We start from the raw sequence: 26,586 nt of genomic DNA, 5'->3' as shown, positions 1-26,586 counted from the left end.
TCCTTCCCTGTCCAGACATTCCCTCAGACCCCCCTAATGAGGATAAGCATGTCCGAAAAGATGTGATAGATAAGATAACCAGTTGGCCAAAACCAGGCAAGATCTATGAGAAAGGAGAGTAGCATCCCTAATGTGTTCCAGCAAGTTCTCAGGTGTGTCAAGGACTGAATAGAATTAGGAAATCCTTAAAGGGAGCCTGCAGGTGGGAATGGAACCATGCCTTCTCTACTTTCAAACTCTCCTTTGCCCCATTGTTGGGAACAGGAAGCCAACTCTGCCTGAAAACCTCTGAACCTAAGCATTTCTGGTGCCTCTGTTTTGGCCCCACTTTTGTATATGGGAGGAGATACTGCTAACACCAGACTGCATTATCTTTTTTTAAATTATCTTTATTTTAAAGAGAGAGTTCGTGGGCAAGAGGGGCAAGGGGAGGGAGGGAGGGTGAGAGAGAGAGAGAGAGAGAGAGAGAGAGAGAGAGGATCTTAAGTAGGCTCGGTGCTCTCAATGCAGGGTTTGATCCCACAATCATGGGACCACGACCCAAGCCAAAATCAAGACTCGGATGCTCAACCAACTGAGCCACCCAGGTACCCCCAGACTGCATTGTCTTTAATTATGAATGACAACAGCTCTGGGAGAGGATTCCATGCCACCAGTGATGACATTTGTTTCAAGATGTGCTTACACTAAAGTCAGCACAGAGATGATGAACACAGGGGAACACAATGGCTACATCATACATCTTGGTCATTCAAAGGAACAGCAAGTTTTCCAGGGAACAGTATGAAATACCTTTACTGCTAAAGTTCCTTCTGATGGTACTTTTCGGCTTTGATTTTAATAAATAAAAAACATTCCTCCTAAGCACTAAAGTTAGTATTTAACTTAAGTGCCAACTTAAGCTTAACCATAATATGAAAATTTCAGAGGCCTCCTATGGATATTGAAATCCCTTCCCATTAATGCATTTTTCCTGGAGTATCTGCAAACCAGCAGTGGGACAAGAGTTTCAGCATGCCGGCCTTCAGGCCTCCACGTCCGCCATGAATCCAGTTGCCCACTAGCACCAGTACTCCCTAGCCCTTGTTTTGTGCCTTTCCAAAAATATTTGCCCAAGATTTCCTTGCTGCCTTCCAGTAACTTTGACACACGGGTATTCCTCCCCTAGCATGGGCGTGCACTGCAACTCACCCATCATTAGACCTATCTCACCCTGGTTATGCTGTGAGCTCGACTGCATTCATCTGTGTACCTCTAGTGCCTAAGACCATGGGTGATACAACCTTTTTTGAAGGTAGTCAGAAGAAGAAAGGAAGGACAAGCTTGTAGATATGTAATGTCTGGTTTACAGACAAACACAGAAAACTTGAGTGGCCTCACCTTGGTGGCTACACACTTGCAGATAAGCAGACTCAGCTGTAATCTCAAGCTTGCTGACCCACAGTTCCAGGATATGCATCCCAAACTCCGCGGCCAACAGCATTTGGGTGATGGGAGAAGTCGGCCTCCGGCCTAGTCCTGGGCAGAGAGAATCGGAAGTTCACTGGACTTCCTGTTCCATATTCTCTATGACTTTTCCTAGGCAGAAGGAATGAGTCTTTCCAGTCTGTGCCTTGCACGTATCTCCTCTCCCAGGCATCGCCCTTAGATCATTTGTTGTTTGTGAATCCCTCACAAAGCTCTTCATCGTCCCACCATCAGGACTTAGCATTCAGGCAGTGCTCAGCAAATGGATGAATGAGGAAACAGAAAAGAGGAAGCAGAGGTGAACAAAAAGTATACCTTTATTTATCCAGCAAGTCAGTGAGACAACAGCCAAGCCACTATGTTATGAAATAATACTGCCAAGGAAATCAGGGGGAGAAGTCTTACAAGTGGTTTTTTTAGAGCAAAGCATACATCTAAGCTACTGCTATATGCTATTTCATTGTTAAATACGTTTTGAGAAGAGAACAAAAGCAGAGATATGGAGAACACAGCCTCTGAAATACACAAGAAATGGTAATGCGTTTTCTACCAATGGAAACGGTGATGGAGCTGAAACCTCTAAACCAATTCTCCTTCCTTCTATCCATTGACACTTAGATCACAGGGGAACAGGTTAATATCCATAGGGTTCCTGAGAGGAGACACAATGCCGAGTTCTGCAAACATGAATGCATAGGCTTTGACCAACTTCGTGGTTTCCAGGCCCTGGGATTTCAGAGCCTGTAAAATTCCATGGAGAGAAAAACCAGGCTTCTGATAAAAGGTTAAATAAACATGATTTACTTTTCCCAAAAGAAGTATTTTATCACTGCAGTTAAATTTTGTATTAATTCAAAAAATTAGGAAGGACTTGATCTCAGAAGAAAACAAGATTTTTTTTTTTAAGTTCCATAAATTTGGCTTTGTGGAAAAAAATCACTGACCTCAGTTTCCTATTGCATTGCAGACTGGTGCACACCTCATCAGGGACCTGTGCCAGTCCGCCATCCACAGCCGGGTGCTAATTTACAAACGGGCATTAGGGAATTAACACCCTAGATCGTCACACCCCAGGGCATTAAAAGGAGGGGATATTGAGCTTAGGGCAAACAGAAGCAACACACGCAGTGGGGAGTAAATCAGTGATGAAGACCGTGAATTGATGGGGTTCATTTTCCTTAGAGTATTAGAGATGAACGCTCTAATAATTGAGCATGTGAATGACAGGTCTGTGAAAGGTGGGGTGGCAACAACAGGCTCTCTGTGTAGCTCCGTGGTGCACTAGACCTACACCAGGATCAACCAGGGCCACATTCTCAAACCTCATGCTCAGTCTGTCCCCATAAGCATTGAGCCTGTGGCAGAGACAAGAGAGCCTCAATTACCCCAGGACAGTGAGTCATTGATGTTTTAATGACAGAAACTGAAACAAGACTAGTGAGAACTTGCATTTCCAGAAAATGGGAGAGATAGCCATGAAAACCAGAAATTCAATATCTTTTTGGTTCTTTAAACATGCCAAGCTTGGTCCCTATAGAGCTTACGCATTTATAGTTCCCTCTTCCTGAAGCGGTAACACCCCACCTCTAAGGAATCAGTTTCTGGACATTCTAATCTCAATTTAAATGCTGCCTCCTCAAAAAGGTCTTCGGACCTCACTATCTGAAACAGGCCCTGAGACACTTATTCCCACCTCACTCTATTTTGTTTCTCTGCATAGCACCTATCACTACTTGATATTTTTTATCACTTCTTTATTTTTTTATTGTGGGTCTCTGTCCATTAGAATGTAAGTTCCATGAGGACAAGAATTTTGTCTGAATCATCACCATCCTTTCAGTCCCTGGAGCCTGGGACAAAGTATGTTTAATAGTCGATGGTCAATCAATATTTGCTGAACAAAATGATCATCTACTCTAGCATAATCCTCCTTTTACAGAACAAAGAAGAGAGATTCAGAAAGGCAACACTATCTCAACACACATCTATTTGATGACAAAAGAAACGGGAAGAAAGAAGGAAGAGAGGCAGGGAGAAAGAAAGACCAGTCACTTAGTTTCTAGACACATGTTCTTTTCCATGGTTTTGTATTCGTTTTACTCTGATTTCAACTGTATATTTAGGAAATAGATACAACAGAAATAAAATGGAAGTGTAAAGTGGGCAGGGAAGTATTTACAATATAATTTGACCAAGGCCTTAATCCTCTGAGATTTTTCTACCTTTCAAGGTGTGATGAAAGGTGACAAATAGGCATAATCACCTACATAGTTGAAATTAAGGGGCCATGATGAAATACCTTGCCTTAAACACATCTTCATAAGCAAGCTAGAGTGTCTGTAAATGATTCCATTAAAAAGCTATTCCTTAGGATTGACACATTGACTTCTTAAACATTTCCTGTCAATAGCGAATTCACCCTGGACACTGTTAGCTGATTAAACCGACACCATTCTCACCTCCCTTCTCTCCTGTACTGTTCAGAGGCTGGAAAATCTATATATTTATGCTCCTAGTATTCCTTGGAACCAGAGGGGATCAGAAAACAAAGATCTAGCCAATGAAACATAAGTCCATGGAGATCTTTGAGGAAATTTTCTGCTCTTCTAATAATGGGTTAGACATTGAAGCGTTCTTCCTTTCCTCACTTCTTTCTGCCTTGAACATGTACTTGATGTCTGGAACTTCAGCAGCCATCTTGAAATCAGGAGGAAAATATCAATGAGCTCTCAGAGCTACGAGCATGACATCACTGAGCCACTGAAACACCACCAACAGCTGCCTGACTCCAGAGTGTTTAATATGAGAGAACATTAATTTTCATTTGCATAAGCCACAGTTGGGATAATGCACAGTTAATGTGTTCTTCTTTCCACACAGCTAAAATAATTTCTTTGTGACCCCAAATTTAAAATCACCTGAATTCATTTGCAGGCAACAAGCCAGGGGGCTAAATAACCCAGCCTCACTCTTCCCTCTGCCTTCACTCTCCTCCCAGCTCCCCAGAAGCCAGTCTGCAGGGGCCCAGAGCTTTCTCTTTCCCAGAGAAAGATGGGAGGTGGATCCACAGATACAAACAGAAAATAGCCAGGACAACCAGTAGTTTTCAGGCTTCTTTTCTTAGCAACAAAATCCTTCCAACAAACGAAATTAAATACCCAATGCCAATACACAAGTCGGCTGGGAAGAGAGCTTGGTCAGCACAGGAAGAGCCAGTGTGCTGTGCTGTCTCTACCATCCTCTTATCCTACCTCCAAACCTTCCTCTACCACCAAAGTCACTTCTCCTGAACTCCAGGCAGCCTTGAAAAATAAACTTACAAACCGCCAACTTATAGGATTTTCAGGTAAATACTGGACATCCTTCAGTTAAATTTGGATCACAAATAAACAAAGAACATCACTGCACTGGATCTATGGAGACTAGAATTTTATCTGGTGTACATGTGATGTTAAAATTTAACTGGGCATCCAGTTATTTTATTTGGGAAATCTGTCAACTCTTCTAATTTATAACGTTATATAGCAGAGATCTGAAGGGACAGGAGAGAGAAGAGTTGAGTTTTTATAAAGGGGACAAATATATAAATAGCATGGACATAAAGCCTAGATAGAGATGGTAAAAGTAGAAGAGAAACGCACACAAAGGTAACCCAAAAAAGCTTGAAAATGGAATTCGTCTAGTTCATGATTTTTGTCCAAGACTGACTACAGTTCCTTTTCCCCCTAAACTCCATCCTTCTTACATTTCCAAGTGTCCTATGTATAGTCCATTCGCTCTTTTAAAAGTTGAGGATACCAAGACACCCATCGGGGGGAGGAAGAGGGACACGAAGCATTGCCATGGACGATGTCCTCAAATCCTGGCTTCTCGACTCCCAATCTGGGACATTTGGCAGTTTTCACAGGCAGAAAATGTTCTTCATCCAATTAAATAAAATGAAGCAGAAGCCAGGTGGAATGCTTCCAGTAAAATACTTGCTCCTCTTATCTTCTTGTTCACACCCTTCCCCTCATTATCACAACAGAGCACATCAAGCGCACTCTCTGTTTCTAATGAAGATGTTCCCACTGTATTCCTAATGAAAATAACGCACAGATAATAGCCTCTTTCCTTTATGAACGATATGAGTGACACAGAAGGTGCCTGGAAAACCTGGCACGCTGGTCACTTCCCCTCATGAATTCCTGGTTATAGTGAAGGGAGAGGGACACCAAGTATTTAAAAATCCCCTTGTTAGAAACTCAGTTCAGTAGACATCCTGTGTGGTCGCAACTGATGCAATTTTTTTAGAGTCACAGAGAAGTCATATTCAGCGTCTGATAAGAAGCTACACAGAAACACACCATCCAAACGGGGTATCAAAATCTGTACCTTTTGGGATACCTAATTGGCCCAGCTTGTCAGGTTGAAAACCAAAGCAAAGATGGAGTTGCATTGCTTTAAAAAAGGGAAACATATTGGAACAAACAACGAAAAGTGTTGCTCATATTTATGAGTAATGTGGTTTATTATAAGAAAAGCAAAGCCTGAAATACTAAGTGACTGATATTTGTGAAACAAAATGTTACCTGCTCAGGAAAACAGAAGAAAACTCCTTATAGGATTAATGATTCATTTACAAGTACATTTTTTTTAATCCAATGATGGTGAAGATTGGGACATATGTGGGAGGTGGAAACACGTGAAGCCATCTCCATTCTAGCCTATTTTTAGAATTGGAGATGAAATCACTCAGGGAAATGGGAAAAAGCCAGAGTACATCATTTGGCTTTGCCTTGACTCCTGGTTCAATGACTAGATGACCACGCTGTACTGTTCCAGGTTATTAGAGATTACACTCCTCCAAATGGACTTTGAAATATTTTTCCTGATGCTACACGATAACCGCTTCAGAATAAATATTAAAAATCTGATTATTTGATATTTGGAGATTTTGGAGATCTGTGTGTGTGTGTGTGAATGTGTATACACGCGTATATACACACGTATATATAAAATCTCTCTTATAGATATGTATGTATAAATATAATACATACAATATCTAATATATCTATAAATAATATAGGTAAGTATTTATGAAATATAAAGTATTTATAAAATATAAGATATCCAGTTTCTCCAAAGCAGATGATAGCTAGCTAGCTAGATGTATCTGCTTCTAAAGAAACACTCTTGATCTGATGGTAGAGAGGACTCTCAAAATTCCTAAATAATAAAAAATTTTAAGTTGTGACAGCTACCTCATATTAACGGATCCACCCGCCAAGTCCATTTGGCTTTTTAGTGTCCTTAATGTGAAAAAAGATTTTCTCTGTTTTTATTTCAGTACATGTATTTCTATTCCAAAATAGATACAGTTTAGTGAAACTAACTTCCTGTGCCCTGCTGGGGGTCTGTGTGATGAGAACTATTTTACCCAAACTTAACACAATTACCCTGCTGCTGGTCATGCAAGGCTGGAGTAAACAAAAACATTAAGGGGAGTTAGGATGTTATTAGCCAAGTGTTTTCCTCCATTTCTGGCTATGCATTGAGGCAGCTACCCAACCTGAAAAAGATCAAATGTGTTCAGGCACATTTCTTAAACCAGCAGACATCAACATTCAATGACTTAAAAGTCATTTTCCTTGATATCACTTTTGGATTTAAAAAAAAAAACAAGGAGTTCTACTTTTATCATGAAGTACTAATTACATACACAGCACCATATCATTGATTGTATTGACTTGACAGAATTAGGCTAGATCTATACACCATCTTTTTAAAAGAGTGGTAAAAATGCATGCAATTTATTTGATATTACCATAACGGTAAATATCTGATTCATTTATTTTCTTATGGAATTCATTCAACAAATATTAATGAGTTGCCTACTAATGTGTGAACTATTGTGCAAAGCCCTTGGGAGATTCAAGAATGAAATTTCTATTAATGAGCACATCTGTACTTGTACAGAATATTGACCTTCACATATGTTTGATTTTTTTTCAACATTCCCAGGGTGCCTACTATGTGTTACTCCCAGGCAAACTGAGGCATCGAAAAATTTTAGAGTTCCTTTTGCATTATGAAATGAACATGCACTTAAGCTCTGGCACCTCCCAGTTACCCCCAGAACTAGCAGGTGGTATACCTGCAGTCCCCTTCTCCAGCTTTCACGACAGTTTTGAGAGCACCCAACTCCCATTCTGCTTAAGATATTTGGAGCAGGTTATTTTTTTTTTTTTTTTTTTTGCAAATGAATTCTGACTGAAGCAAGTGCATTTTCCTGATTTAAAATCTATGAATGAAATACGTGGCAATCCTCTGTTTCATTAACCAGAATGCTGTATAACTAAAAATGGTGAACAAAAGCATTTAGTCTTTCCTGTGTCACACAGGGTCTCCATTTTGGATATTTTGGAGATACAGAGAGATAGATCTCCAAAATACCGAAAATCTCCAAAATAGATAGATAGATAGATAGATAGATAGATAGATAGAGTAGATACATAGAGGAGGCTTTAGGGCTGCTGCAGATCCCACTATATTCACCCTGAATCTTGCCTTGACCTTGCAGCCAGTCAGCCTCCTCCTTTCATACAAATTGTACGAGGAGTGAGTGGCCTGTCTTTTCCCGAGTCTCTACTAGGAAGTGCTATCTCCCCGACCCACCTCCCCAAATTTCCAACACAATTTTTATTATGGAATTTACTATCATTATACCTGACACAAAGTAGGATGCAAAAAGAGATAAAGTACCATAGCTCTTGAGTTATTTGGAGACTCATCCGTATCGTAGGATGTATCAACAGTGCATTTCTTTTTACCGCGCAGTAGTTTTCTATTACGTGCATATACCGCAATTTGTTTACACTTCAGCCGTTGATGAACATTGGAATTGTTTCCAGTTTGGGGTTATTACAAATAAAGCTGCTGTAAACATTTGTCTACAAGTCTTTGTCATTTCTCCGGGATGAGTACCTAGAAGCAGAATGCCTGAATCATATGGTAGATGTGTGTTTAAGTTTTAAGAAACTTCCAAAACATTTTTCAAAGTGGTTGCACCATTTTCCAGTCCCACTGGCAGGTGTATAAGAATTCCAGTCGCTCCACATCTTCATCGATATTTGGTTTGGTCAGACTTTTTAACTGATGTCACTCTTGACACTTGTGTGGTAGTACCTCATTGTGGTTTTGATTTGCATTTCCCAAATGACAAACGAGGCCGAATATCTTTTCATGGGCATAATAAAAATCTATATACCTTCTTTGATGAAGTATCTGTGCAACTATTCACCAATTGTTTTTAAAAGAGAGAGAGAGAGAGAGAGAGAGAAGGGTAGGGGCAGAGAGGATCCGAAGCGGGCTGTGCACTGACAGTAGAGAGCCTGATGTGGGGCTCGAACTTATCAAACATGAAATCATGACCTGAGCCAAAGTCAGATGCTTAACGGATTGAGCCACTCAGGTGCCCCAAGAAAGGTGCCAATTTTTTAACTGAAGTGTTTATCACCTGTAACTTTTGAGGCTCCATTGTATATTCTGGATACAAATCCACTATCAGACATGAAGTTTTGCAAATACTAAGTGAAATATAATTTATATGAAATCATAAATATTTTCTCCCATTATGTGGCTTATCTTTTTATTCTCTAACAGTATCTTTTGAACGGAAGTTTTTTTTAATTTTTTTAATGTTTTTATTTATTTTTGAGAGACAGAGAGACAGAGAGAGAGAGCTCAAGCGGGGCGGGGGGGGCGGTGGCAGAGACAGACACACAGAATCCAAAGCAGGCTCCAATCTCTGAGCTGTCAGCACGGAGACTGACACAGGACTCGAACCCTCAAACCATGAGATCCTGACCTGAGCCGAAGTCGGAGGCTTACCCGACTAGCCACCCAGGCGCCCAAAACAGCAGAAGTTCTTAATTTTGATAAAGCCCAACTATTAAAACTGTAGGTTGACGGCTTTTTTCCCTTTAGTACATTAGGGATGTGCTTCATTGTCTTCTGATGTGAATTTTTTCTCATGAGAATCAACTATAATCTTTATCTTTCTTTCTCTGTACATAACTTGTCTTTACTCAGTTTGCTTTTAATATTTTCTTATTATCACAAGTTGTAAGCAATTTGGTGTCATTTCTTCATGCTTCTTGGGCTTGGGATTCATTGAGCTTCTTACATCTGAGGGTTTATAGTTTTCATCAAACCTAGAAATTTTTCAGCCATTATTTCTTCAAATAATTTCTCTTCTTCTCCCCTCTCACCTAAACATATCTTATGCCACTTGAGGTTTTTTCCTGCTCTATGCCCTCCTTGTCTCTATTTAACATATTCCATCTCTCTTCCTGCTTTTTAAACATATGGAATAGAGCTATAACAAGTACCTACTAATTCTATCATCTGTGTCATTTCTGGCTCTATTTTCAAAGACCGACTTTTCTCCTCACTATGGGTGGTTGTTGGATCTTTTTGTGTTTGTTTTTGTTGGTTTGTTTTGGGATTTTGTGGGTTTCTTTGTTTTTTACTTTTTGGATTTCTTTTCTTTTCTTTTCTTTTCTTTTCTTTTCTTTTCTTTTCTTTTCTTTTCTTTTCTTTTCTTTTTTGCTTCTTTGAATGCCAAGTAATCTTTATTAACTGCCACTCATGAATTTCATCTTGTTGGGTACGGATCTTTTTGTATTTCTGTAAAAATTCTTGAGCTTCTGGGGCCCCTGGGTGCTTCAGTCAGTTGAATATCCAACTTTGACTCAGGTCATGATCTCGCGGTTCACCTTTTGAGCCCTGCGTTAGGCTCTGTGCTGACAGCTCAGAGCCTGGAGTCTGCTTTGGATTCATGTCTCCCTCTGTGTCTGCATCACCCCCCGACTCTCTCTCTCTCTCTCTCTCTCTCTCAAATGTAAATATTAAAAATTTGGGGGCGGGGGTGCCTGGGTGGCCCAGTTGGTTAAGGGTCCGACTTTGACTCAGGTCATGATCCCGCCATTCGTGAGTTCAAGCCCCACATCAGGCTCTGTGCTGACAGCTTGGAGGCTGGATGCTTTGGATTCTGTGTCTCCCTGTCTCTCTGCCCCTTGCCCACTCGCTCTCGCTCTCTCTCTCTCTCTCTTAAAAATAAATAAACGTTAAAAAAATTTTTTTTTGCATTCTTGAACTTCTAGGGATTCAGTAAAGTGAAAGATTTCATAGTTAAGTAAAAAGTTGGATCCTTTTGGGTCTTGTTTTCAACCTTTGTGAGGTAGGATCAGAGCAGCATTTAGTCTAAGGCTGATTTTGTCCCGATACTGACTCAATGCCCCATGAATACGAGGTTCTACACCCTGGTTTTGGTGAACAGGAACTATACCAAGCTCTGCAGGAGCTCTGAGGACTGTCCCCTTTACCCTTACCTCGGAGTAAGGATAACAGCCTCACACTGTTTGCTCACAGGCACAGACTGGCCAGGACTCAGCTAGAGACTCAAGGACCTTCTGCAAATCTCTAGTATTTGTCCTCTCTCTCTCTCTGCAGCGATCTCCTATCTCCTGTCCTGTGAACTCCAACCACAGTGGCCTCCTCAGACCCCCAACTCCATCTACGGAACTCAGGGAGACTGTCCTCCATGTATCCCCCCGGAGGCTGCACCAAAGCAGTAAGCTGAGGCAATTATCAGCTCGCCCCACTTGTTTCCTGTGTCTCAGACGGCACTGTCTGTTGCCCGATTTCTAAGGTCTTGAAAACTATTGTTGCAGATATTTTGCCTAGTTTTAAGTTGTTTCATGCAGGGTAGAAAGTCTAAGGATTTTTATCTTGGCTAAAACCAGAACTCCTTATATTCTCCAACCCATTTGCCTCATGCATTCGTGTGCCTTTGTATTGTTTTAAATATATTAAAGTTATCTTCACCCGTAATTGCTTAGATCATCCGCCACTGAGGGGCTAACAATTAGAATTATAGATCTGGTGGGATTAAGAGATCTTCGACACTGTTAGTCAAAGTTAATCTTTACACATGTGCAGAAAATGAAGCGCAGACAGTTTAAGTGAATTCCCTGAGGTCACACAGCTGCTCAAAGGCAGTGGAGCCAATAATAAACCTCAGGCCAATTAGACTTGGCCTTGCACTCTTCTGAAACCTGTATGATGTGACTAGTTTCTTTTTCTTCTGTCAGAAAAGCTGCCATTTGGGCAGCAGCAGGCTCCAGATTTATAGTCTAAGATGCGATCACTGATTAATTCTGGTTTTAGTCTAATTTAAAAATGTATAAATTCTCTGTCTCTAATGTGAGATAAAGATTCTTAGCCCTGGTGGAGAGGAAAGAGGTCCTACCAGGGACCCCTACAGGGAAAATTGTGGGGGCGCCTGGGTGGCTCAGTCGGTTAAGTGTCCGACTTCGGCTCAGGTCATGATCTCACGGTCCGTGAGTTTGAGCCCCGCGTCAGGCTCTGTGCTGACAGCTCCAAGCCTGGAGCCTGTTTCAGATTCTGTGTCTCCCCCTCTCTCTCTGACCCTCCCCTGTTCATACTCTGTCTCTCTCTGTCTCGTTCTCTCTCTCTCTCTCTCAAAAATAAATAAACATTAAAATTTTTTTAATAAAGGGAAAATTGTGAAGGCAGAGGCCTGAGTGTGGGTGATTATATGTCCCAAGACCCTGTACCATAGCTATGGAAAGCTTTTAGAGCCACCAGTCCCTCTTTTGCAATCTGAGTGCTTATCTTTATTAATCCCAGCTTGTCCTAGACATCTCTGACCTTGTCAGCTTGGTCTTTGCCACCAGCAAAGTAATATGAATGAACACGACTAAATAGTCCGAAAGAGACAAAGTCTTCATTCCTATTAAGAATTTTTTGGGGAGAATGACAACAATTTTTTTCTCTGCGAGCATAATTTTATAAAGACAACAGCTTCAATCCATGAATTGTCTTCTGGAAAATTTCTGATATCACAAGAGATTTTACTTTCTGGCATATTTCCTTTGGAATATTTCATTTGACAATGATGATTTTTTTCCCTTATATAAAGTGATTTAATATGTATTTTCTTCAGATTAATAGAGGATTTTTAGCATACCAACTATATCAAATAATATACACCGGGAAGAAATTTTTATCTCCTTATGCACTGAGAAACCTGATTTCGTATGCTTATTCTACATTATCTTGCACAAGTTCCTTTATCTCATGTAAAGTTAATTTAATTTTCAGTTAACTTAAGCTTCAGTAAATGGTAATTCCCACTTGCTCAAAGGAAATGTCTTGAGAATCAGAAAGTTATGGTTAGAACAAGGCTGCCATAAAAATGTGAGGCATATAGGAAAACGAGTATAAGGAGCCTCTGATAGAACTTACATAATATGCCCATTCTTTGGGACTTATAAGTTACACACTTATAAGTTATAAGTCTTTGGGACTTATAAGTTAATATTGAGTTATAGGTAAACTCAATATTAAAAGTTGAGTACCAAGTGTATATAGAAGGTTTCATTTATTTGTGAAGACGATTTTATTTGTGAAGATGTCATTTAGCCCTATTCTTTGTGAAATTTTGCTGAAGCACTATCCTGTATATAAGTAGCCTGCTCTCAACTAACGGGTCTTAATTTATGAGCAATGTCTCCTCACTGGAGCAGTTTTAGCTGTATCTGCCCGGAAAGGGGCAATTATGTGGACCAGTTTGACTGCATTCTACTCATGGAGGACATTACCAGTAGCTGTTCCCAAGGCTCCAACCAATATTATGACTCTATGGCAATACAGCTTATAAAATTAAAGGAGAAGGCTATAATCCTTTCTAAATAGTTTGTGCAAAACAAGAATTAGTCTATGTTTTGCTCAAATAACCACTAAAAAAATCACATAATAAAAGTTAACAACATCGTTTAAAAGTGGGATATATAAATACATGTCTACACACATACATATAAAGTACTATCAGGCATATTGTAAATAGTTCTGAAATATTGTTAGAACGGTAACAAAGGACAACCAAAGCATTAATAAGTGGAAAATCCACAGGCCTGGGATGAATGAGACTCACTATCCAACTCTGGCTATATCCTTTACTGGTCACCTGTCCTTGAGTAAGTCACTTCTCCTTAGTGCACATGTTTCCTCATCTGTAAAATGGTAACTCTAGTGTCTTTCAGAGATGTTGTGAAGTTTAGAGCTCATACAGAGCAGAGTGGTGTCTCAAGAGGGTCCTTAGAACACCATGCAACAGCCTTCTGGGGCCCTACTTCAACTGCTGGACATGCCCAAGCAGGCACATTTTTCTAAGACTATTTTCTTAGGTGTGCCTGGGTGGCTCAGTCGGTTAAGCATCCGACTCTGACTCAGGCCATTATCTCTAGGTTTGTGGGTTTGAGCCCCGCATCAGGCTCTCTGCTGTTAGCGCAGAGCCTGCTTTGGATCCTCTGTCACCCTCTCTCCCCTCCCCCACTCACACTCTCTCTCAAAAATAAGCATTAAAAAAATGTATCTAAATAAAATGTTCCCCATACCTACCATTGTCCTATATAATTCATCTTGATTAAAGACCTATTAAAAAAAAAAAGACTTTATTTTCTTAGGGCAGTTTTTTTTCTCTCTTTTTTTGAAGTTTATTTACTTAGTTTGAGAGAGAGAAAGAGAGAGAGAGAGCACGCACGAGCAAAAGGGGCAGAGAGAGTGAGAGAGGGAGAATCCCAAGCAGGCACTTCACTGTCAGTGAGGAGCTGATGCAGGGGTTTGAACGCACTAACCATGAAATCATGACCTGAGCTGGAATCAAGAGTCAGATGCCTAACCGACTGAGCCACCCTGATGCCCCTCTTAGAGCAGTTTTAAGTTCACAACGAAACTGAGCACAAGGTAGACATTTCCTAACACCTCCTGCCCCAAACATGAATAGCCTCCCCTGTTACCAACAACACTCACCAGAATGATACATTTGTTACCAAGGATGAACTTATCTTGATTGACGCGTCATAATCACCCAAAGTTTATAGTTTACCTTGTGTTCACTCTTGGGGTTATACATTCTACAGATTAGGACAAATGTATAATAATATATATTCATCATTAAAACATCATACAGAGTATTTTCTCCACCCTAAACATCTTCTGTGCTCTGCCTCTTCATCTCTTCCTTCCCTCTTACCCCCTGGCAATCACTGATGCTTTTATTGTCTCCAGAGCTTTGCCTTTTCCAGAATGTCAGAGTTGGAATCATATAGCATGTAGGCTAATTGGCTTCTTTCGCCCAGTAATATGCATTGATGGTTCTTCCATGTTTTCTAACGGCCTGATAGCTCATTGTTTTTAGTGTTGAATAATATTCCATTGTCTAAACATACCACAGTTCATCCATTCGCCTACTGAGGGACATCTTGGTTTCTTCCAAGTTTTGGCTGAATAAGGAACAGAGCTGCTATAAACCTCTGTGTTCAAGCTTTCATGTGGACCTGTCTCCAACTCCTTTGGGTAAATAACAACAAGCATTATTGTTGCACTGTATGGTAAGAGTGTGTTTAGCATTGTAAGAATCACCGGACTGTCTTCTAAATTGGCTGTACCATTTTGCATTTCCACTGGTGTTCCCATTGTCACTGGAATGTGGTGTTGTCAGTGTTCTGGATTTTGGCCATTCTAATAGGTGTGTAGCAGTATCTCATCGTTGCTTTAGTTTGCATTTCCTTGATGATGTATGGTGTGGAGCATCTTTTCATATGCTTATTTGCCATCTGTATATCTTCTTCGGTGGGATGTCTGCTAAGGTCTTTGTCCCATTTCTCAATCAGGTTGTTTGTTTTCTTATTGTTGAGTTTTAAGAATGTTTTGGATGGTTTGGATGACAGTCCTTTCTCAAATGTGTCTTTTGCACATATTTTCTCCAAGTCTGTGCCTTGTCTTTTTCATTCTTTTGACATTGTCATTCATAGTGCATTTCTTTCATGTATGGTGCTTTTGTTTTTTTTATCTAAAAAGGCATCATCACAGGGCACCTGGGTGGCTCAGCTGGTTAAGCGACTAACTCTGGCTCAGGTCATGATCTCAAGGTTCATGGGTTCGAACCTTGTGTCGGTCTCTGTGTCCAGGCTGACAGCTCAGAGCCTGGAACCTGCTTCAGATTCGGTGTCTCCCTCTCTCTCTCTCTGCCCCTTCCCCACGCACTCGTGTGCATGCTCTCTCTTTCTCAAAAATGAATAAACATTAAAACAAATTTAAATAAATAAATGAAAAGGCATCACCACACTCAAGGTCATCTAGGTTTTCTCTTTTGTTATCTTCTAGAGGTTTTATAATCATGCATTTTACATGTAGGTGTATGATCCATTCTGAATTAATTTTTGTGAAAAACAAAAGACCTGTGTCTAGACTCATTTTGTGTGTGGATGTCCAGTTGTTCCAGCCTGATTTAGTGAAGACACTACTTTTGCTCTGTTGTATTGCCTTTGCTCTTTCGTCAAAGATAAGGGATTATATTTAATAGGGTCTGTTTCTAGGCTCTCTATTCTGTTTTAATGATCTATTTGTTTATTCTTTCATCAATACCATGCTGCCATGATTACTATACCTTTATAGTAATTCTTGAAACTGGATAGTATCATCCTCCAACTGTGTTCTCCTTCAATATTGTATTGGCTATTCTGGGTCTTTGACTCAAATATAAACTTTAGAATCAATTTGTCTATATCCACAAAATAACTTGCTGGGGTTTTGATTAGGATTGCATTAAATACATAGATCAAGGTGGAGAGAACTGACATTTTGACAATGTTGAGTTTTCCCGTCCACAAAATGGAATATCATTTTATTTATTTAGTTACTTTTTAATTTTGTTCATAAGTGTTTTGCAGTTATCCTCATATAGATCTTACACATATTTTCTCAGATCTTTACCTAAATATTGTATTTTAGGAGCTGCTAATATAAATAGTATTGTTTTTCTCAGATATTTTCTCAGATCTTTACCTAAATATTGTATTTTAGGAGCTGCTAATATAAATAGGATTGTTTTCATTTTAAATTCCACTTGTTCATGGCTGGTATACAGAAAAGTAATTGACTTTTGTATCCTGAAACCTTGCTTTAACACTTTCTAGTTCCAGGAGATTTTTGTTGTTGTTGTTGACTCTTTTAGATTTTCTACATAAATGATCATATCATCTCTGAACAAAGACAATTTTTTGTCTTTCTTCCAAATCTGTATAACTTTTGTTTCCTTTTCTTGCCTTATTGCATTAGCAAGAACTTTCAGTTGATGATGTTGACAAGGAGTGGTTAAGAGGGGACATCCTTGCTTTATACTTGATCTTGGGAGGAAATCTTCAAGTTTCATACCATTAAGTATGATGTTAGTTATTAGTTTTTTTGTAGTCTTTATCAAGTTGAAAAAGTTCCCCTACTATTCCTAGTTTACTGAGTTTTTTCATGAATGGGTGTTAGAATTTTATATCAATGAAAAACATATTCCAGTACTGCCCTGATCCCTGGAAGCATTCTAATGTAAAAAGAGAAAGAGAATAGCCATAGTATCACCTTGAAATTAAAAAAAAAAGTTTTAGAAATTTTTAGTTAAGCATGGGGAATTGAACAGTCACATTTCTCTCTGTTCCCTCCAAAACCCCAACCAAAATGATAGAAAAGTATTTCTTTAAGTGAAGTAAGTCATTATAGTATGAACCAAGACAAGATCTGACAGCAGCCCAAGACACATCAATAATATGACAGAAGCTTGAAAGCAGACGGGTAAGTACCAACTCACTTCACAGAGAGGATAAAGTCAAAACCTAAGTGCCTACAGGAGGAGAAATCAGCAAGAAGTAAGCCAGTTAGCTCCACAGAACTTCAGAAACACTGAAGACTGCAGCTATTGAAAACATAAGAGGGTCTAAGTTGTTTTAAGGAACACTTAAATTCCTGGATCTCTTCCACCCTTCTCTACCACAACTATCATGGTGTGGGAACTTCTCCTCTCCCATGGCCCACAGTCCTCAAAAAAACTAAAAGGTTCTGAATAAAGGAACATTTGGCAAGCCAAAAGCATAGCTGAAGAATGTTGATGAAAATAGAGGAATCAAGTGAAAGCTACCTACTGAAAATTAAGCCCCCTCCACCCCTTCCTTGTTTTCTTCTATTGGTCAAAAGGATATATTGCCAGTCCAAATTAAGTTACTAATGAAGAGTTATGTTATAATGAGCGTGTCTTCCACAAAACTAAAGATTTCCCTACCAAACATGAAATGATGTAATGAGCCTTTTGTATATCATTTACATTTTCAAGTAATTATTCTGATTATAACTTAAACTTCTCTTATTACATCAGGTTCTCCTGAGGCAGTCCTCTAGAATCCTACCTCCTGTTGACATTAGTGATTAGGAGGCCATGGGAGGTGAGCAAGAAGCCAACAGATCTTCTCTACTCTGAAAAAAATTGTACAACAGGAGGAATAGAGATCTCATTCCTTTGGTGAAGGGTCAACAAGAAGGCCTTTAAAAAAATCTGTCAAGATGTTTCTGGGTATTATGTTAGCTATGAGTGCTTTTGATGTTGTTGTTTTGTTTTGTTTTTTACTATTCAGAAAATTTGCACACTATAATACTTCCATTTGGTAATCACTCTTTAATTTTCCAAGCAAGTCCCAATATATTCAATATACTTACTATTTACTATGCCTTATCTAGTATATCCCATTTTATTTTATTCTCCATTCAACTTTGTAGAATGTAGTTTTACAAAGGGGCTTTATGCTGCTGTAATTTGCTACTGTTGTCTGCATTTATTTCTTTAATGACATAAAATTGAAAAGCTGGCAAAGTAACAAGTTAGTACATAATTTAGAAAATTTCTTTGGAAAAATAACCTTCTGGAAATATTCAGAATGATTTGTTATTAAAATGTTATCAGAGCACATAAGCCTTCTTAATTTACAGAACAATAGCCATGCAGTCATAGAGACAAAGCATTTCCTCAATAAAACATTCAGTCTCAGCTCCTAACCCCAGAACATATAGACTTGGAAATGACCTTGGCAAATCTCCTTCAAACTTAACTTGCTTCTTCTGATTGTACCATTAAAAATACGTAAAGGAGCAACCAATTACAAAATGCACTTGGAATATTTTATTAACACTAGTTCAATTGTCTCAACATTAAAAGAGCTGAAATAAACTCTTTCCACATGGCAAAATTTTAACCTTAAAGTTTATTTAATAAACTTGATGTTGAAATAAAATGGAACTAGTACAAAACCATAATAGAAGTGTTGATGATTCATTAATGGCATCTAAGTTTTAGATATACTCTTAATTTTACAAACCTTTCAATAAGCAGATGAAGCTAATGCACATAAACTTGGCAGACATTCAGTTAAAGTTACTGTGTTGATATAACAGATAACCAAAACACTAAATCAATATAACGCACTTTAAAAAAAAATTTTTTTTTTAACGTTTATTTATTTTTGAGACAGAGAGAGACAGAGCATGAACGGGGGAGGGTCAGAGAGAGGAAGACACAGAATCTGAAACAGGCTCCAGGCTCTGAGCTGTCAGCACAGAGCCCGATGTGGGGCTCAAACTCACAGACCGCGAGACCATGACCTGAGCCGAAGTCGGCCGTTTAACTGACTGAGCCACCCAGGCGCCCCTATAACGCACTTTTTTTGCTTAAATGAGAATCTTCAAGGACATAGCTTAGGACTATATTGTTCTCAATATAGTAGTTACTAAGATAAAACCAAATGTCATTGTCAGATTTATCCAGCATTTAACAGCTGAAAGTCATTTAATGCTCTATTCCTAAAGGTTCAGTTCCATCATGCTCCACCAATCTTGGCCAGAGAAGTTGTGTTGACCAGCATTCTCCAGAGACACAGAAACAATAAGAAGGAAGGGAGGGGAGGGGAAGGGTAGGGGAGGGGGAAAAAGGGGGAAAGGAAGGGAGCAGAGGGAAGAGGTGGGGAGGGAGGGAGGGTAGCGGGAGGGAGGGAGGGAGGAAGGAAGGAATTTACTTATTATAAGAAACTGACTCATGATTACAGACTCAGAAGTTCAGATTTGTTGTTGGCAAGCTTGGTTGGTGCAAATTCCAATCCGAAAGCCATCAGGGTCAAAACTTAAAAAGAATAGGGGATCCTGGATGGCTTAGTCAGTTGGACATCCAACTTTGGTTCAGGTTATGATCTCGGGGTTTATGAGTTCAAGCCCCATGTTGGGCTCTGTGCTGACAGCTCAGAGCCTGGAGCCTGCTTCAGATTCTGTGTCTTCCTTTCTCTCTATCTCTCCCCCACCAATAAATATTAAAAAATTTAAAAAAAACTTACAAAGAATCGATTTTTCAGTTCCAGTCAGAAGGCAGGAAAAGACCAACATCCCAGCTCAAGACATCCCAGCTCAGCCTTCCTGTTCAGTTCAAGTTTCCAGTTGGATAAAACCCATTCACAATGGGGAGAGCAACCTTCTTTACTCAGCCTACCAACTCACATATTAATCGGATCCAGTACAACCCTCACAGACACACCCACAATAATGTCTAACGAAATGCCTGGACACCTAATGCCCAGTAAAACTGAGCCACAATGTATTTCATTTAATTCAAAAAAAGGAAGAAAAAAGAAAGAAATCAAAGCCCAAGAGTAAAAGTGAAAAGACCCATGACTCACCATCATTGACCTCCTTTGATTCAGATATAAGATCTGATTACAGAGTGAGATTAATTTCATCTTACCAAATATATCAAGATATGAAGTTTGTCTCCCTGAGAGTAGTAAGTCATTCCACAGATGCATCTGAGCCAATATGTTAAACATATGAGGAAATCCAGCCTAAAAGCTTTTGTTTTGGGTTGCCCAAAAACTTGAATCAAAATAACTTAGAGTTATTTTCAGATATAAAATTCACCCTTAAAAATAAACATGCACCATCATTGAGGATATTCATGTTAGTGAGCTGTAAGCTCTAAAAGCATTCCTAAAAGAGAAGTGTATTTAATATTTTGAGTAAAGTCGTAAAAATGTACATTTAAATGTACAAATTCTGGTGCATCTGCCTTCAAAAAATCTTAGGATCTCAGACTTCTATTTCCTTTCTTTGCTCAAGTAATTCAGAATGTCATACCACATAACTTATTTTATTGAAGAATCATACTTTGAAAGAAATCTATCACAAAGACTTCAAATAAATAGTTCTCAAATGTGAAACTCCCATTGTCTAATATTGCCATGCAGCATTTTTGTGTGTTATATTAATTGGGATTAATTCCTTTGGAAAACAAAGGACATACTAATTTCTTTTTCCACAACAATGGCATCATCTGTTAAAACACAGGCAAGTTGTATATAGAAGGACCAAATTATTTTTGATCTTTGGACCTTCACTTTCTCAACATCTTCCTTTTTGTTTGCTTCATCTGCCTTGGCTGCAGACTGGGAGCAGAATGGAGGTCTCCCTGTATCATCCACCTGTTGTTTATCCAACATTAACCAAACCCTATCAGTTGCAGGTCAATGGGGACCTTTCTCTCTAACAATGAGAAGATCAAAGAAGACCATACCATAGAGAAGAAATGTGTTTCTCCTCCTGTTCTCACCATTCTAGCTGTGATTGGCCCAGTATGGTCAATATGAAGCCCAATATACCTCTACCAGTAAAACCCCTACCAAGGTAGCAAATGGTTTTTGCAGCTGGGTGGGTTATCAGATGGTGAGAAATGTGGAGATTCAGGAGTTGGGGAGGATTTTGAGGTACCTCTCTCAGGTTGTGGTGTGCCTAAAAACCTTTATTCTCCAGGCTACAGCTGTAATAGTGAAGTCATTAGATCTGTTGATCTTCTTTTTTCAGCCATTTTCTTTTTCTCCTTCAACTCTGCATTTTTGTTTATTTTTTACTTGCATTCATCCACTTAGAATTACAGTGCAGAAATTCCATTCCACGGAAGCTCTCATCCAATGAGGCATATAACACTTAGGGAACTCCAACCTTTTGCTTCTTCAGGTACCATGAGCAATGGCCTGCCTTTATCTCTCGCCACTCTCACCACCTGTTACTTCCCACAAGGATTTCTTTATTTTCTTCTACTAAGAAGAACAGTTTCCTCTCATTATCCCCATCCTCCTGTCTCTAAATCATCCACTGAACTTTGGTATCATAATGAGAATATCTTCCATTATTAGTCGACTATGGCCACACAACATCAATCTCAAAATCTCAGTGGCATACACAATAGCATTTACTTCTTGTACAGTCAGTGAGCTGAGGTGGATCTGTTTCATATATCACTCATTCTCCTCCTCAGACCCAAAGGTCAGCCAGGGAATATTCTTTTGGGGGTGATGGAAATGCCAAAGGGCAAGGCCCATTTCCAAGCACATGTCAAGCCCCTAGGGCATCAAATGTGTTAACATCTCATTGGCCAGAGCAAGTTGCAGGGCGAAGCATGAATTCAAGTGGTATAGAATTGTACCACATCTTTTGTGGGAAGGACTGCTATCTTTACATGACAATGTGTGGGGGGTGAGATATTGGGATCACTAATTCAATTGATGACATCCTCAAATTTCATCAACTTGCAGGTATAAATGACCTAACTTAATTGAACTATCTGTATATCTACTTTCAACAACTCAGTTCCCCCTGTTGACTAATGAAAGGCCATCAGCCCACTCTCAAGGTCCCTTCTGATACATCAGAGACAGTTGCCTGGAATAAAAGCATGCGTCTTTTGTGCTCTCTCATCGATTCAGGCTACAGCCTATGCCTTCAAGGTCACAAGAAACAGCCAGCCAACTGAGATCCTTTCTGCAGGGTACTGGCCACTCTGCTGCCAAATGAATCAGATAGTTTCAGTACTTACGAACTGGGGCCATCTTTACCCTGTTACCTGGAAATATCCTTGAGTATGCCCAGATTCCTTAGCGTCCAGAGAGCAGGGGAAATGTGTCATCACTACTTTTTCATCACTTCCTGTCTTGGGAACTGACTCTTCAAAGAATGACAGTGGAATGATCAGTTCTGTATATGGAAGAAAGTGCCCCTTGTTTTCAAGGGTTCCCATTTGAATAAAAGATTCTGCTACCAAAAGAATCTTTGAAAATCATCATTAAAGGAATTGTATCCCAAAATGTTGTACTTTCCCCTTTTTACAATACAGGATGTTTTGAAATAATAGTTACCTAAGCTTCTACTATTCCTCTCAAAATTAAAAAAAAATAGGTCTAGTTTCAGCCAGGACCCACTTTCAAGGTACCAAAAGCAATCACAGTAATAAACAATACCAAATGTTCAGTGGCTTGCAACCATAAAGGTATATTTTAGTTCACTTCACATATCAGTGGTGGGCTGGCTACAAATTTGTTGTTTTCTTCTATAAGACTGTATTTCCAGACCAAGACTAAAGAACATCCCCTATTAGACCTGCTGTTTACTATTTACAAGGCAGAGGATACAGAGAGCAGGGTAAAGTAAGCAATGGCTTATACACCTTCTGTGTGGATGTGGAATATTGTCACTTCCACTCACAATCCGTTGGCTCAAAGGAATCATATGCCCAAGTCTGATGTCAGTGTAATGAAGTATACTTATCCCCTCAGTGAGGAAAAGATGCTCAAAGTCATGTGACCATAAACAGGGAATTAGCAAAGAAAGAAGACGGTAAATAGTACCACACTTCCAAATTTTAACAACACTATTTAGGGGTCCACTTTCCAGCTTCCTATTATGAAGGGCAGTTGAAGAGGTACTTTGCTCCTAACCTAGCACTAGTGGTGACCTGAGAAGTAGCTACTCCCTGACAACTCAGTTCTTGCTTCCCACACCGAGCCCTGACTTATTCCAAGGATGAACATAGCTATCCACACCTTCTCCTTCTTGCTCCCTCTCATTTCACTTAGATCCCTGTGAGATAGAAAAACAGCATAAAGAACTAGAAGGAGCACAGAAGATTACAAGGAGTTTCTCTCACAAGCAGAATCCGTCATAAAGCTGAGCACAAAGAACTAGCAGGAGATTTTCCCACATCTCAGAAGAACGGCCAAACTTAATGACTGCCCCTTGGTTGATGCAGGAACCAGCAATGGTGCATGTCAGGTCAGCCCTAGACTAGGAAAGTAGAAGCAGGGCTGGGGAGTTGGGTGGGAGAGAAGCGTTTCTGCTGGGGGCTGATTCTTGACCACAATCTGTGTAGCTACCAAGGATCTTGCCACCTCTCAGCATAGGAAGAAGGCATGTATATTGTGGCGGAAGGGGTGGCTGGCAAAGTTGGGGCAGAAGGGAAGTGAGTGGGAATCCCAGTATTCAGGATAAGGCACAAGGAGAAGAAAAGGGGCAGTGGTAGGAAGTGCTGTCTATTCATTTAAGGCGGCAGTTCCAGGTAAACAGAGCCATATGTAAGCTGGCAGGTGTAATTCTTATACCCTATGCTTAGGCATCAAAACACATCTATTGGTCTGCAGCTCAAAGTCTACAGTGAAGTTTTACTTGTCACCTCTTGCAGGCACTTAGTGGCCTTGATCATCCTCTTGCAGTACATCATGGGTCTTTGAGCTTTCTGAATGGCAGAATTTTATTGCCAACTTATTATTGCTAATGATTTGCCCTACTTTCTTCATCTTTTCCCCCAAATGTGTATGTGTGTATGTATAAAATATATAAAATAGTGGAGATGTAAAAATGTATTCATACACACACACACACACACACACACACACATACACACACAGAAAGAGAGAGAAATAAGAGAGATCACTATAAACACAATATTGACCACAAAGCTACTCATTCTCCTACATCAGTATATGATTAAATTTATATTTATTTCCCATCTCTACTCCATTGAAGACCTTGAGGGGAAATGTGAAATATGACAGTAGTAATATCAGTTTGAGCCAAATTTTTTATTTTTATGTAAATTGTAAGTTGCTATTTACATAACAATAATCTTTTAGAAAATGTAACTATCATGTCAGCCTTTCATTAACTTTTATGATATAAATTCTCTATAAGCAACAAATGCTTAAAAAAATAGTGATTCTGGGATTTTCTTTTCTTCTCCAAAATTATCAGGGTTTGTATATTCAGATGTATCTAGTGCATGAAAACATTCTTCTACTGCTCTTTGTGTCTTCCCTTGCCAACCTTCTGATTGAGTGTTTTGCTTGACTTGAATCTGCTTAAAGGATATTTGTCTTTATCCTTTTCTTATTCTTATTGCATCTTTCGGCTTAAGTGTAAAATCTTCGGGTTTTGCCATTTTTATCCCACAGGACATCACTATTTCTCTTTAATCTTTCGTATTCATCTGATCTAGCCTTCCACTGTGCGTGGATTTCCCATTTGGCTTTAAGCTGCTTATAGAATTCTTATTTTGGCTAATTAGATTTAATTCTGAAAGCTGACAAAGGACTAAATGTATTGCTTGCTGCCTATCCACCCTCCTCCAAAAAGTTCAGTCTCAGATGTAGGTGTCTGGAGCCTAGACAAGTGCAGGTTCAGATTGTGGCATAATATATCTTATGCGATACTATTCAAGTTCCTCTGTCCCACCCAACTTCCTGCCAAATTTCTCCCACCCGCTGCCTGCTGTCTGCTCCCAGAATATCTTTATCTGGGAGGTAAGTTTTACATTCCACAATTACAGGTGGAATGCACAGACAAGTGGGAGAGGGAAAAGGATTTAAACTTACTTAAATTTAAATTTTCCTAGACTTAAGAGAATTTTTTCTTTCATCACAGCAAGTTTCAATAGGAGACAGATCCTAGTTGCCAAAACAAGAAGAAATTGTTCTAATTCATACTTTGTCCACCTATATCTATGTAGCAAGATCCAGGCTCATCCAGAGATGTGACCCACATGAGGAGGAGTGGTCATGGTAAGGGGATCCAGACTGTTTTAGAATGTGCTTCCTAGGGGTGCCTGGGTGGCTCAATCAGTTAAGTGTCTGACTTCAATTCAGGTCATGATCTTGCGGTTCATGAGTTTGAGCCCCGCATTCAGCTCTGTGCTGACAACTAAGAGCTGGAGCCTGCTTCAGATTCTGTGTCTCCACACTTCAGATTCTGTGTCTCCACTCTCTCTGCCCCTCCTCTGCTTGTGCTCTCTCTCTCTGTCTCTCTCTCAAAAATAAATAAATAGGGGCGCCTGGGTGGCTCAGTCGGTTGAGCGTCCGACTTCAGCTCAGGTCATGATCTCGCGATCTCGTGGTCTGTGAGTTTGAGCCCCGCGTCGGGCTCTGGGCTGATGGCTCAGAGCCTGGAGCCTGCTTCCGATTCTGTGTCTCCCTCTCTCTCTGCTCCTCCCCCATTCATGCTCTGTCTCTCTCTCTATCTCAAAAATAAATAAACGTTAAAAAAAAATTTAAAAAAAAATAAATAAAATAAAAATAAATAAATAAATAAATAAATAAATAAATAAATAAATAAACATTTAAAAAATACTGAAAGAATGTGCTTCTGAGGGGCCCCAATCAACATAAAGCCACTTTGCTCCTTCCACTTTACTTCATCTCTTTTCTTCTGGAAGACGATTTGAACCCAACTAAACTCCATACTCTAATGTTTGGAAAAACATTGAATTGAATAGACAGATTTTTCTACTTCTAGTGTGAACATAATTGTTGCTCTAAGTATTTGGCCCGGCGAACAGTATGTGGCATAATTATTGACATTATTTTGAATGAGCAGTTAACTTATTCTATCTACATATTTCTGTAGGTATAGTAATGCCTTAGCAAAAGTGAGACCACACTTCAAATGCTTTTGGTGGAGGTAAAATTACAAAATCTACCAAAACAAAACCAAGCACGAAATGACAACAAAATAATCAAAACAACTAAACTCTTTTTCCTTATGGTAGATTACTGGAGAAAACTACAACAAATCTAGAAAACCTTGTAAAAATTTAATTATTTTTAGGCTACAAAAAATTACATTTTACTATTAAAATAATTTGGTGGAGAGAGGAAAATGGGTGATGGACACTGAGGAGGGCACTTTTTGGGATGAGCACTGGGTGTTGTATGTAAGTGATGAATCACGGGAATCTACCCCCAAAACCAAGAGCACACTGTATACACTGTATGTTAGCTAACTTGACAATAAATTATATATTTTTTTAAAATAAAGTAAAATAAATAAATAAATAAAATTGTTTCATTTCAGTTCTGAAATGTTTCAAAGCAC

The sequence above is a fragment of the Panthera tigris genome, chromosome D3, assembly GCF_018350195.1.
Source record: "Panthera tigris isolate Pti1 chromosome D3, P.tigris_Pti1_mat1.1, whole genome shotgun sequence".
Taxonomy (NCBI): domain Eukaryota; kingdom Metazoa; phylum Chordata; class Mammalia; order Carnivora; family Felidae; genus Panthera; species Panthera tigris.
The sequence above is the reverse complement of the archived record's forward strand: the minus strand, read 5'-3'. Positions refer to the sequence as shown.